At 38.8% G+C, this 13,442-nt stretch overlaps 1 protein-coding gene across 5 annotated transcripts in view; it reads left to right on the top strand.

Annotated features, from left to right (window-relative positions):
* COLEC10 (collectin subfamily member 10) overlaps nucleotides 1-13,442 on the top strand; it is a 397,848-nt gene that overhangs the window by 194,017 nt on the left and 190,389 nt on the right. For 2 of the 5 annotated variants that reach the window (XM_014560702.2, XM_032468086.1), the window contains exon 5: nucleotides 31-131. The exons of the other annotated variants lie outside the window; for them this stretch is intronic. The gene's annotated coding sequence lies outside the window, so the exon portion shown is untranslated. The remainder of the gene's footprint in view (nucleotides 1-30; nucleotides 132-13,442) is intronic. 5 annotated transcript variants of the gene reach the window in all.

The following is a 13,442-nucleotide window of genomic DNA, read 5'->3' as shown; positions in this document are numbered from 1 at the left end:
TCCCCGCTTCTTTCTGTTTCCACATGATAGAAGCAAGAGCTGATGCACTAAGGGTGCAGAGGCCATGGGGGACCAAGGAGGATGTAGATCTCAAGCCCTGAAATCATCATGATGCCACTTTTCTACACCAAGTGAGTACTGTAGCTTCCTCCAGAGTTAAGAACCTCCTACAAAATAGAGCACCAAAATTGATGGCTAGCTGATGGTCAGAGGATGGGCCAGTCCTCTATAGTCTTGGCAGAAGCTCCTCTTGGAGGAGGAGAAAAGATGGAGCACCAGGAAGCTCTGGAACAAGGGGAAATGCAGTTCCGAGGCAGCTTCTGGGAAACTGGTGCTCAGAGATGGAAAGTAAGGGGCAGGCCAGCACCTGTAGAGGGGAGACGTAAGGAAGCAGCCATGGTCAGAAGTGTTCCCAAAGGACCTTTGACTCATCTACCTTCAGTCATCTTACAACACTCTCAAATCACTTCACCATCACCAAGGCACAACCTGGATCCACCATATGTACGTAATCTTCAGGCTTATCTTTATACCTCTAATTCGCCCTTGACAGGCGTTTTGTCCAGATCTCGAATGCACAAAGACCCTTCGGTTGGCCTCATGAGAAATGCAAGAGGTAGATGATATGGTGTGAGATGCTAGCAATTTCACTGAAATACTGTTAATAGAGTTTATTTCCAAAATTGTATTGTGGATATTGCCATTTATGAAATGAATACAAGAATTTCTTCTGAGGTTGCTCCTTCCACAGATATTTACTTGAGCATCTATTGTGTGTAAATGCTCAGGAGACACAAGGGAGAAAAAATTCCTTGACCTCATGGACCTGGCATTATAGTAACGTTGTCACCTGTCAGTCTTCTCTCTTATTCCCCAAGATTGTGAATCCAAACACATTTAGGCTTTACAGCTCTAAGTCTCCCCATCGTTGTATCACATCCTTCTCTCTTAGTAGATTACTCTGTGCACCACTTCACGAAGAAAACAGAAGACAGCAGTGCATTTTCCCCCCACCTCCCTATAGGGTAGAACCAACCTCCTTCCCTTTCTTCCTGACTCAGAAGACTGGGCAGTGACTTGTGAGCTTCCCCCAGGGACTTGGAGGCCATGGAGCCTTGAACAGGTCTAAGTCTGCCGTGGACATCTGCTCACAACATTGAGGGTACCCAGTATTTTGCTTAATCCAAGACTGTCTTCATTTGCTGCCATACTCCAAAGCTTTAGCATGCCCTCAGTGCATCCACTGCCTTGGACTAACTCATTTTGATAAAGAGTCATTTCTTAAAGAAGACTGTACCCACTCTTGTTCAGCATACAAATGGCTTCTTACAACAGATCTTTTATTAGTTGTCAGTTAGCAAGTATGTAGCAGAAGAGTGAAGGGATTATAAATACTAGTGTCTTTAAGAAAAGGAGTGTCCATAAAAACTTCCCTTTTAGGTCCTGTGTCACAGATACCAAGATTTAAGAGCTTAGCGTAACAAAAAATAGACCCTTAGTGGAGACTAGCTCACCTGACGTAGAGCGATGAAGTCGAAAGATGACGGGCTTTGGAGCAGAAAGTCCTTGATTTAAATTCCAGCTCTACTACTTTGTAGCTGCGTGACTTTTGTAAAAGCTGCTCAGTATCTGTAAAACCAAGTTTTATCACTACTAAAATGAAGATAAAGATACAGTCCTCTCATGGTTATCATAAAGAGTGGATAAGATAGCATACCTAACATATCTAGCACCTTCCTTGGGTTTCATGGCAACTGATTCAATAGCAAAGGCCAGCTTTCTTTCAAATTCCCATCCGCCTCTCCCTGTGCCACCTTATCTCATGTATTTGGGTCATAACTCTGTAACTGAGATGCAGCTGATGTCTGGTGGTTCCCAGAGGAGCTGACCGAATACAGATGTTCCCAAACATTTAATCCATTTCGAGACAGTATTTGAGTAATTTTGGGTTGTTGTGTTGAGAGGTGAATCTTGCCTATTGGACACAAGTTTAAGTAATAGAAACCCAATGAGCCTTTTCTCAGCAGGAGGCTCTTGCTACCTCCAAATGAGATGTATTTGTGAAGAGTCGATTATTTTTATGTTTTCTTGACCACACTTTGAGATGATCAGTTAGTAACGGGAATTCAGAGTAAGATATTGAGAGTATCATTCCATTTTCTCTCCATGGAAATCCTGCTGCTTTGTTAGTAAGACTTAGGATGGAGCAGAAACACTCATCAAGAAACATGTGCCTTCACATTCATTTAGATATATTCACATGCTTTTGATTAAGGTAGGAGTTCTTGTCCTTCTCAATATGCTTGTTAATTCATTCAGTGGAATCCTGTCTGTCTTCCTTAATGAAGAGAAATAGGATCATTTGCAAGGGATACAGTAGCGACCAGAGCCCCACGTGTGTTTTCACCTCTGGTGATAACACTGTGCTACAGTGGAAAAATGCCCCGTCTTTAGTGTCTAGAATCGGCTTGATATTTACCAGCCTAATGCTGATTTAATGTGGGAGGAGGATGCAGGTGAGGAATGGAAGGCGGTCTCAGACAAAGCTGAAAAAGAAAACAAGAAAATTTTGTTTTGATATGTGGCTATTAGCTACCATCAAGGAATCTATTCAGTTGGTGAGGTACCACTGTCTGCATTACTGTAGGGGTAGAATTTGGGGGAGGGGCTTCTTCATCCACCCGCCCCGACCCTTACTTCAGAGTTTACTGTTTACACCAACAACTCATATTCATCTGGTCTTAGAGAAACATTGGTGTTAAATGATAATGGCAACAATAATCCTTAGGCCCACCGCCGTCTTTTCCTAGGATTTATCTTTTTGGTACAAGATGAGAATAAGCAATGAGCTAAATGTACTTGCATGTTCATTTATCTTACAAACTTTTCTTTTCATCAGGCACTGAATTAAGTACTGGATATGAATGTCATCATTTCTGTTCCAATGTGATCAGAGTTTAATAGGAGAAAACATTTAATTTGTCACAGAAATCAGTGCACTTAGAGCTATGTCTTAGGTCACATTTCCTAAAGGCACAGCCTGAGATGGGGTTCTTGTGCAAGTGATTTACCAGGGCTGAAGAAAGTAAGCAGAGATGTGGGCTCAGCTAAGGCTAGCCTCAGCCTGATCCCCAGGGGAGCTCTGGGGTGTGAAGAACACCAAGACTTGTCCCACCTTCTTGTCCCATCTTGTCCCATTGAAGAGACTGGGCCTATGTACCTTCAAATCATCCAGTCATTTGATGAGATGCTCTCGTAGGTATTTCTGGGTTCCTATTGGCCAAAGACAATTCTCTGGAGAAAGGTAACAGTGGACCATTAGCAGCCAGGACTCACAGCTGGAAGACAAGTGCACTGGCTCAGTAAAGGCAGCCAGCATAAGGCAGCATCTGCTACTGGGTACAAAAACGAATACAACAAGACTTTAGACTCAGGTAAGTCGGTCTCACTGCGTAGACTGACATTAAACAAACAATTATAGTGTGTGACAGGTATAATCATAAGGGTTTGTACAGCATGACATGTATGAGAGTGATTACCCGATTATGTGTTCATTGGCACTTTATCTCATTGCACAAATTATTGGAGGGTTTTTTTTTTAAAAAAAAGCTCCGTCTTTCTGGTGGTAAAGAGTATGGTCATGGAAGTCTCTTCGGAGAAGGTGATTATCGAGGTAGATTTACAAGGAATAGGCTTTGTGAATGTGATACTGGTGAATGGGGGATTCTTAAGAGTGCAATATCTAATCCATGACCCTAAATTCAATCTCAGTGGGAACTGTTTTTCAACCTCTTGTCATTCTATTCCATAATGGTATAGTTAAGCATTTATATATAGATAATACTACAGTATTATATACATTATATTAAATGAGAGCCTAAGAAAGGATAAAATGGGGTTTTCAGAAAGCTGGCCACTTGCAGTACAATGAGAAAAGCTTTTAGAATCCTCTTTTAGAACTAGGAAGAAAGCTGTCATCCTGAGTCTAACACTACCAATATTGGTCAAGATTTGTTGAAAGATATTGATACATTTTTGTTTAATAATGGGCTTGGCCAAGTTAAATAGTTAAGGTGTGTTTTCATAAAACATTTTTCCAGAAGTAGTCTACAATATCCAGTGATGTTTTCATTTAATGATACATTGTTTGATCTGATACATTTTGGAATTCATGTTGACTGTAGGCTTGTAGACCCTCCAGGGAAAACAGGCCTGACCCAGGACTGGGAATATCTCTAATTGGATCCAGGTTTTTGCTTCTTGTCTTGTACTCCTCCAGAGCTTATTTAGTTCTAGTGGTCATAAATAAAAGCTATGTTTCAGTGTATGTATCTGATGCACTGCCCACTCAAAAATTAAGTGAGATTTCTTTGCATGTGTGGCTAAGTGTCAGTTTCTGTGATTTTTTTTTTTTTTGTATTCATTTTAAATCCTGGAATACAGTGCTTGGCTTAGAGATTGGGAAACTGGCAGACCATTTATTTAATTGTGTTCACTATTTATTACTGGAGATGTTCATGTTTCATATCCTTTTTAATGGTCTTCCCAAGATTTGCACAGAATGTTCTTTTAATCCCTAACCTAAAAATATATGTTTCATTTAAAAACAAAAGGAGAAAAGAAAAAAGTATTTTCTGTGACCTCCATAGTTACCTTCTGCTTGCTTGTTTTTCTTTTGTGTGAATATTTTGAAAAATTGCTGGTATAGCTGACATTCTATTTAAGAAACAAAGTTCCATCATCAAGTGTTGTGTTCATTCTGCCACATTCAATAGCTTGTGTGGTAGATGACCTTAGAGAGAGGAAATTTCTTATGAAGAAAAGCGTGAGGGGAGAGAAAAAGGGAAACACAAATACATACACACCCAAACACACACACACACACACACACACACACACACACACACACACACACACTCAATGGGTAAATGACTTCAGGATAGCATGGCCTGATTTAAGTAATATTTAAAGCTTGCCATGGATAGGAATTTTACTTTTACAAAGATTTCTGGAACAGAACTACGTTAGGAATTATTGGCAATTTATGTCTTTCTGAATTCTGTTATTCTTGCTTATTCTTTCCTGAGACAAGAGAATACATGAGGTCTTTTTCAAATGTAACAAGGACAGACAGACATAAGAAAATTTATCTTTTTATTTGCATAACTTTTGTCTTTTATTTCATTCTTCCCCTAGGGGTAAGTGAATAGTTTAAATCGGGGAGCTATGGCTTTCCAGGCTGTGCCTCTGTAGGCAAAATGGAACGTTTAAAGTAAGCATCCAAATAATTTATGAGAGAGAGTAGAAAGAATCTTTACCGAGAAATCCTCTTAGCCAAACTGGCTATTGAAGAAAACGTATTAATATCTACTGATATCCATTCCACTTAACAATGCTTAGACCCAACTTTGTGGCCTCTTGAGCAAGAAATTCCTTTGTGGTTCCAATTAAATTAAATCAGAGTTGGCCTTGAATTCACCCGTTTCTCTTTTGTATCTCCATATTTTAATTTAGGAGAAAGCAGGCATTTGGAAGTACTTTCATTTCTCTTGGTTAGTAATGTCATTCTACTTTGGTCATCCATGGTTGGTTTAGTTCTTCAGGGATGCACAGTGTAGCTTTTAAAGTTCTTCCTGGCAGCAGCACCCTGATTTTCCTTTTGTGAATATCTCCTCTTTCACTCTCAGCCTGTGTGGTTTGGGTAAAGCAGTACTCCCTTTTTTACCCCTTCACCCATCTCAGTCCCTTGAGGAGGTCATGTGATCCAGATCAATGACCAAAACACCTCATCCTCATTGCCAGGATGGGCACAATATCTCAGCTGGGCCGAACCACAGGTATGTTTGTCCCTGCAGCCAGACTATTCAGTTAATACAGTTGACCCTTGAACAATGCAGGTTTGAACTGCATGGGTCCACTGATATATAGATTTTTTTCAGTAGCAAATACTATAGTATTTCATGATCTACAGTTGGTTGAATTTGTGGGTGCAGAACTGTGGGTATGGAGGAAACGTGGATATGAAGGACAGACTGTAAGTTGTATGTCTATTTGCGACTATGTGGAGGGTCAGCGCCCCAACTCCCTTGCTGTTCAAGGGGAATAAAGAGGATTTCTCTTTTCTCTTGGTTTTAATCCCCAAGTCATTATAAACCGAATAACCAAGCGAAAAGACATTTTCTCACTCTCATTTTATTATTTAAAAGAAAAAGTCAGGAACTGTGATCACTACAGTTGGTTCTTCATCTAATATAATTCCATAAGTTGGTTCTTCATCTAATATAATTCCATAATAACTGTCTGAGGTAAGTAGTTCTGTTATCCTCATTTACCCATGAGAAGCTGACACTTAGACACATTAAGCAGGTTTTTGAAGATCACATGCCAGTAAATAAATGATAGTCTGGCTTGAACCTACTTAGTCTGACCTGAAACTCATATTCTTAGCCACTACACATTATCCCTGTGTATTCTAGGGAGCAGAAGGAAAGCTTACATTTAATATCTTTGCAACATCAAACTAAAATGTATGTTTGGAACAGGGGGATGAAGGAAAAGTCTGGGAAATACATGATAGTGAATCAGAGGGATCTTTGTCAGCTACTGAAGATCGAGATCTGAGCATCTTGAATGGTGGTGGGACAGAGGTGGTAAGACTCGGTTAACCTGAATCCTGGCTGAGTACCTGCCAGGCTGAATCTACTGACTGGAGGCAACCTGAGAGCTTCACATCACCTTCAGTGTGAGGGCCATCGTCTAGAGTATTCTGAAGTTAGCTGGAGCAGAGTTTGAGTCTGGCTTGGTACCCTGCTGTTTTGTGTTTGTTGATTAATTTCTTTCTATTTAGTCAATCATGCTTTCAGTTTTTATGGAGCACCTGCTAAGTGCCAGATATTAGACGCCTAGAATATATCAAGGTCTCTGCTTTTAAGGAACTTCTAGTCTAGGGCAGGAAATAGATGAGCTGAAAAGAAATGATAATAAAGCAATAGGTGTTCAACAATTTTAGGAAAGAAAAGAAAGAAAAGGAGGAAGGAAGGAAAGGAAAAGAAAGTATAACAGAGTAGATTTGGTGACTGGTTCTATATTGGAAATATAGTTAAGCCAAGGAAGATACCTCTAGTGTTTACTCTTAATAATTAATATATTTAATTATGGATGAATTTAATTCTGGACATGTTCCCAGATGCCTTTCTCTGCTGGGGAACACTGCAGTTTTATAAATAGCAACCTCCCCTTCCTAAGGTGGCAGAGAACCATCTAAATCCTTCAGTACCTCTGCTGGAAGCTACATTTAAAGGATTTTATGCTAAAGTACTGTGATATTCTTGGGTACAACAAATCAGATGTCACATGGGTTCTACTTCAGCTCAGTCGCTTACCAAGTGTATGATATTGTGCAGATTTTTAAACATTGCTCAGTCTTCGTTTCTTTAACTGTAGCGTGGTGATGAATATGCAAAGTTTAAATGAATTGATAAATATGAAGTGTGCCTCATTAGTAGTCATTGCTCAACAAACTGTTAGTTTTCTTCCCACGGTTCCACAGTTGCCCTTTTCTTATTTATCAAATTGGGATAATAATGAAAGAGTGTATGGCAAAAAATGGTTGGCACATAGTAGATTCTAAGTGTCAAGTTCTCCTGTTTTCTCCCTCTTACATCCTTAAAAATATAAATGGCTTCCTGCTTTCATTGGCAAAAGTATTTCTCTGATACATTCGAAGAAGAAAATACCTGAATAATTATATTCTTGACTCAGAGTCAATTATAGCTTTTCATTTTGCCTGGAAAGATACAAGAGAAACTTGCAGACAAAGCAGGAGGCAGGCCATAAAGACATATAATGTATAATGAAACTAGTCAAGACTTCAAGTAAGATGATCTCTATGTATATCCTCAATGGCTTGATTAATACTAACCTAATCTTACCAAAAATAAGCAATGCTTTGGAACCATAGACATTTCAAGGAAAACCACTGCCTTGTTTGTATATAGAAGTAGTAATTTAGAAATAAATTTTTGATTCATTTGTCATATGTATTTTTGTAATACTGGATCCAACCTTGTGGCTAACAGTCTGGTTATGTAGAAGCCCTCTCCCTGCTGAAAGCAGTTTCTCTAAGTCCATTCTGTTTTCATTTATGGTGGAATGATGAGTAATGCAGTGTGGAATTACAATTTTTTTAACTTCATACCAGCATAGGAACTCCTCTCTGGAGTAATACCTAATTAAAATTCACTGTGGCAGATGTGGGTTGTGGACCTGGTCAAAAGGCAGAAACTGCCAGCCCACCTTGTGATTGTTTTAGTGGAGGATTTCCAGGCATTACTTCGAATGATCTCAGCCATGCATTGCATATAATGAGGAAGGCATAATTTCATACCCAGCTTCTTAACTCCTTGGCTGCTGTTGAATTTAGCTTTATTTTCCATTTGATGGGCTGGAACATCCCCTCAGGTTAGAGAGAAGGCAGCCCTCTGCAGTTTGTAAGCACAGCTCTGTTAGGAGTGAGCAATAATAGCATGGAGTCTGATTTTTTATAGTCAATTTTATTTCTACTTTAAGGAGCAAATTCCTTTTTTATTACATTTGTAAGCAGAGGCAGAATGGCTCTTGGTAAAAGTTAAACTATGAACAGTACCAGCAAGGATAATTGAAATCTACACGTTTAAATCTATTCTATTTGATTTTTTCCCCCAAATAGGTATTAGTCCCTCCTATATGCAGAAGAGTATGCTCAATGCATATGTGTTGAATTAATTTTGTCGATATCTATTATTCAGATTGACCACCAACATTAAATAGAATCTCCCAGTTTTATGCAGTTACACCATTCAACTTGTCATAGATAACTGTGATTTCCTTCTTGGCTTCTTATTGTTACCCATAAAGTTTTAGAGCCCTATTACGTTCTCAGAATATATTTGCCTAAGTAAAAGCTAATTTTATGAGGAAAATCTCCTGTTAAAATTCTAAGAGTAGATCAAAGAACCAAACAGGAATGTTTTCTGTTTATCTAGGCTCTTCCTTTCCTATCAGGAGGATTTAAAATTGACTAGTGTGGCAGGTAGATTCTAAGCTGTCGCCCAGTGGTCCCTGCCTCCTGTCATTCCCAGCCCCTTGCAGTCCCTACCTATTGAATGTGAGCTTGCCCAGCAACTTGCTTCCGACCCTTAGAATGGGAAAGACATGATGGGATGTCACCTCTATAATTGGGTTACATAAAATTATAACTTCCATCTTCCTAGCAGAATCTCTCTATTGCCTTCTCAGTTTGTATCCCACCTTGTTAGGAAAGGCACACGGCAAAGAACTGAGGTACACATCTAGCCAATAGTCAGCTGGGAGCAGAGGCCTTCCGTCTAACTTCCCTTGACAAACTAGATTTTGCCAACGAGCCTGTGACTTGGAAGTGAATCTTTTTTTAATTCAAGCCGTTAGATGAGACCACAGCCCTAGACAATGCCTTGATTGAAATTCTGAAATACTCTGAAACAGGTAACCCAGCCAAGCTGTGCCTGAACTCCTGACCTGAGAAACTGTGAGAGACACTGTGTGCTATTTTAAGCTGCTGAATTTCTGATAATTTGTGATGCAGTAATAGATAACTAATGCCATGAGATAATCCTCAAACCTTTGTTTGAATTCTCATCAGCCCCACCAATAATTTAAATGATAAACTACTTAATTTGTACTTTACCTTATCTTTATTTTGCTCTTATGGGAATACTAATAAATAGTAAAATGGTCACAAGACTATAGGAACGTAAACATGACACCTAGGGTCTCTGTTGTCTTTTGTCCCAGGTCAGCTATTGGAGAAGTTTGATTGTCCAATACTATCCGTGAGTGACGTAGTAAGGGAAGACATTGCAGCTTATTTAGCACTTGACCCCTTTGAGCCTCAGTCCTTTTATTTACAAAATGAAAACAGTGAGAGTAAAAATGGTTAGCCTGTGTTGAAGTCTATACTTCATTGAGTGCTTTATAATCCCAGCACCAACTTTCATCATCAAATAAGTCTTGACTTTTTGTACTGAGAATCTCGTAAGACAAAGGAAAAAACAATAAAAAGTATATTATTGAGTGATGTCAGTAACATGACAGGATAGAAAGCTCTGGACTCTATATTTACCCACAAACATACTAATTCAACAATGAAATGTGAACAGATTCCCTTTGTGAGACATCCAGAAAGTAGTTCAAAGGCTCGCGTAACCTTGGCAAACATGAAACCAGTGACACTGAAGTCAGCAGGGAAATCTGAGACACCATCTCACTATAAGCCCTGCCCCCAGCACAGCTCTGTGTGATCAGGAGGAAATCCCCAAGGTCCCAGCCTCTCCCAGGGAAGGGAAAGAGCCGAACCAGACATCTAATCACCCAGCTTTTCTGGGGGCTTCCCAGAAGACTGGCTTCTGTCTTGCTTATCTCAGAGTGCTCTTGGGACCTAGAATACCCCAGTCAACTCCAGACCATTGAGATCAGAGATGATGGTTTAAGCTGACAATTGTCATAGCCTTCCCCACAGATCAGCACAGAGTAAGCAGAGGGAAAACACCAGCTTCCAGTTTCTCCTTGTAGAAAGGAAGAGTTGGATCACACATCCACTGCCCCAGCTTTTCTGGAGATAGCGCAAAGGACTGACTTCTCTCTTGCCTGTCTTAGAGCACTAAAAGAATCTGGCATACTCCTTCTGTCTGGGAGCAAGTGAGAACAAAGATGGCGATTTGAACTAGCAGCTGCCATAGCCCTCCACCCAGCTCAGCACAGAGCAAATGGGCAAAGAACCCCAGATCCCTGCCTCTCCTTGGGGAGGGAAAGAATTGTACAAAGCATCCAATGATACAGCTGTTCTTGAGGCTGCTTGAAGGACTGGCTTCAGTCTTTCTTGTCTTGGAGCGCTGGTGGGATTTGGCATATTCTTGATGTTTGGGGACCACTAAGGACAAAGAAAGGACATTTGACTGATGTGAAGGTTAGAAAGGCCATCAAAATTTCTAGCCAGCCTGAGAGTCAATAGATCCCAAATAAAATGAACCCAAAGAAATCCACACTGAGACACATTATAATCAAAATATCAAACGTCTAAGACAGAGAATTTTGAAAGCAGCAAGAGAAAAATAACTTACCACATAAAAAGGGACCCCCATAAGATCCTCAAGTGGCTCTCTCATCAGAAACCTTGTAGGCCAGAAGGGAGTGGGGCAATATAGTCAAAGTGCTAAAAGGAAAAACAAAAAACAAAAACCCTGCCAACCAAGAATACTGTATCCCTTTAAAAGTAAAAGAAAGATCAAGTCTTTCCCAGACAAACAAAGCTGAGAGAGTTCACCGCCACAAATGTGCCTTACAGGAACTGTTAAAGGAAATTCTTCAAGTGGAAAGAAAAGTTCACAAAAGAGTAATATAAGAGTGTTTGAAAGCATACCTACTGGTAATAGTAAATATATGGACAGGTACAAAATAATGAAATACTATGAAGGTGATGAGTAAATAATTTTTAATTTCAGCATAAAAATTAAAAGGCAAAAATAATTTTAAAAAATATAAAACTAAGTTAATGGATGCATAATTAACACACAACATATGTTAATTGTGGCATTAGTGAAGAGGAGAGGTAAAAGTATAAATGTTTGTATGTGATTGAAGTTGAGTTGTTATCAGCTAAAGACAGTATTATAAGATATTTTATATAAGCTCCAAGGTAACCACAGAGAAAATACCTATGGAAGATGCACAAAAGAAAAAGAAAAAGGAATCAAAGTCTATGAATACAAAAATCAATGAAACACAAAGAAAGACAGCAAGAGAGGAAAAGAGAGACAAAAGACTGTGAAACAATTTTAAAAATGACAGTAGTACGTCCTTCCCTATCAATAATTACTTTCATGTAAATGGGGGAAACTCCCCATCAAAAGACGCAGAGGGGGGGAATGGATAAAAACAAGGTGGGACTGGACACCTTTAGGGCATGACAAACCTAAAGACTTAATAAAAGTCTATTAGAACTAATTAGCAAGTTCTGTTACGTTGTAGGATACAAAATCAACATGCAAACATCAGTTGCATTTCTAAACACTAACAACAAGCTATCTGAAAAAGCAGTTGAGAAAACAGTCCTATTTATAATAGCATCAAAAAGAAGAAAATACTTTGGAATAAACTTAACTAAGGTAGTAAAAGACTTGTGTAATGAACACTATGAAATATTGATGAAAGAAAGTAAAGGAGACAAAAACAAATGGAAAGACATCCAGTGTTCATAGATTGAAAAACTTAATGTTGTTAAAATGTCCATACTACCCCAAACAATCTAAAGATCAATACAATCCCAATCAAAATCCCAATGGTAGTTTTTTTTTTTTACAAAAATTAAAAAGTAACTCTAAAACTCATGTAGAAACACAGAGATCCTCAAATAGCCACAATAATCTTGAGAAGAAAAAAAAAAAAACCAGACTGAAGCCATCATACTTGATTTCAAAATCTATTAAAAAGTTATAGTAATTAAAACAATATGGTACTAGCATAAAAACGACGTCTAGACCAATGAAATAAAATAGAGAGCCCAGAAATAAACACACAAATATATAGTCAGCTAATCTTTGACAGGGTTCTAAGAATACACAATGTGGAAAGAATTGTCTTTTCTACAAACGGTGTTGGGAAAACTGGATATTCATATGCAAAAGAATGACATTGGACTCCTGTCTTACACCATTCACAAGAATTAACTCGAAATGGATTAAAGATTTAAAGACTTGAAGCCATAAATTTCCCAGAAGAAAAGAAAGGGGAAAACTCCTTGACTTTAGTCTTGGCAATGACTTTTTAGATGTGATATCAAAAGGGCAAGTAACCAAAGCAAAAACAAATGGGACTACGTCAAACTGAAAAGCTTCTGCACAGCCAAAGAAACAATCAACAAGATGAAAAAGCAGCCTACAGAATGGGAGAAAGCATGTTCAAACTAAATTTCTGATAAGGAGTTAATATTCAAAATACACAAGGAACTCATACAATTCAATACCAAAAAAACTGATTTTAAAAAATGGACAGAGAATCTGAATAGACATTTCACAAGGGAGACAAGCAAATGGCCAACAGATGCTCAACACCACTAATCATAAGGGAAATGTAAATCAAAACCATAATGACACAGCACCTCATATGTGTTGGGATGGCTTTTATCAAAAAGACAAGAGATAACAAGTGTTGGCCTGGATGTAGAGAAAAGGGAACCCTAGTGTACTGTTGATGGGAAAGTAAATTAGTGCAGCCCGTGTGGAAAGACGTATGGAAGTTCCTCAAAAATTTGAAAATAGAACTATCACATGATCCAGCAATCGACACTTCCAGTTATCAGAATCTCAGAAGTGTTTGCATTCCCGTGTTCATTGCCGTTACTAGTCACAATAGGCAAGATATGGAAACAA

This window comes from Camelus ferus, chromosome 25 (genome assembly GCF_009834535.1).
Source record: "Camelus ferus isolate YT-003-E chromosome 25, BCGSAC_Cfer_1.0, whole genome shotgun sequence".
NCBI lineage: Eukaryota > Metazoa > Chordata > Mammalia > Artiodactyla > Camelidae > Camelus > Camelus ferus.
Note: the sequence above shows the minus strand (reverse complement) of the source record. Positions and strands in the feature narration are given on the sequence as shown.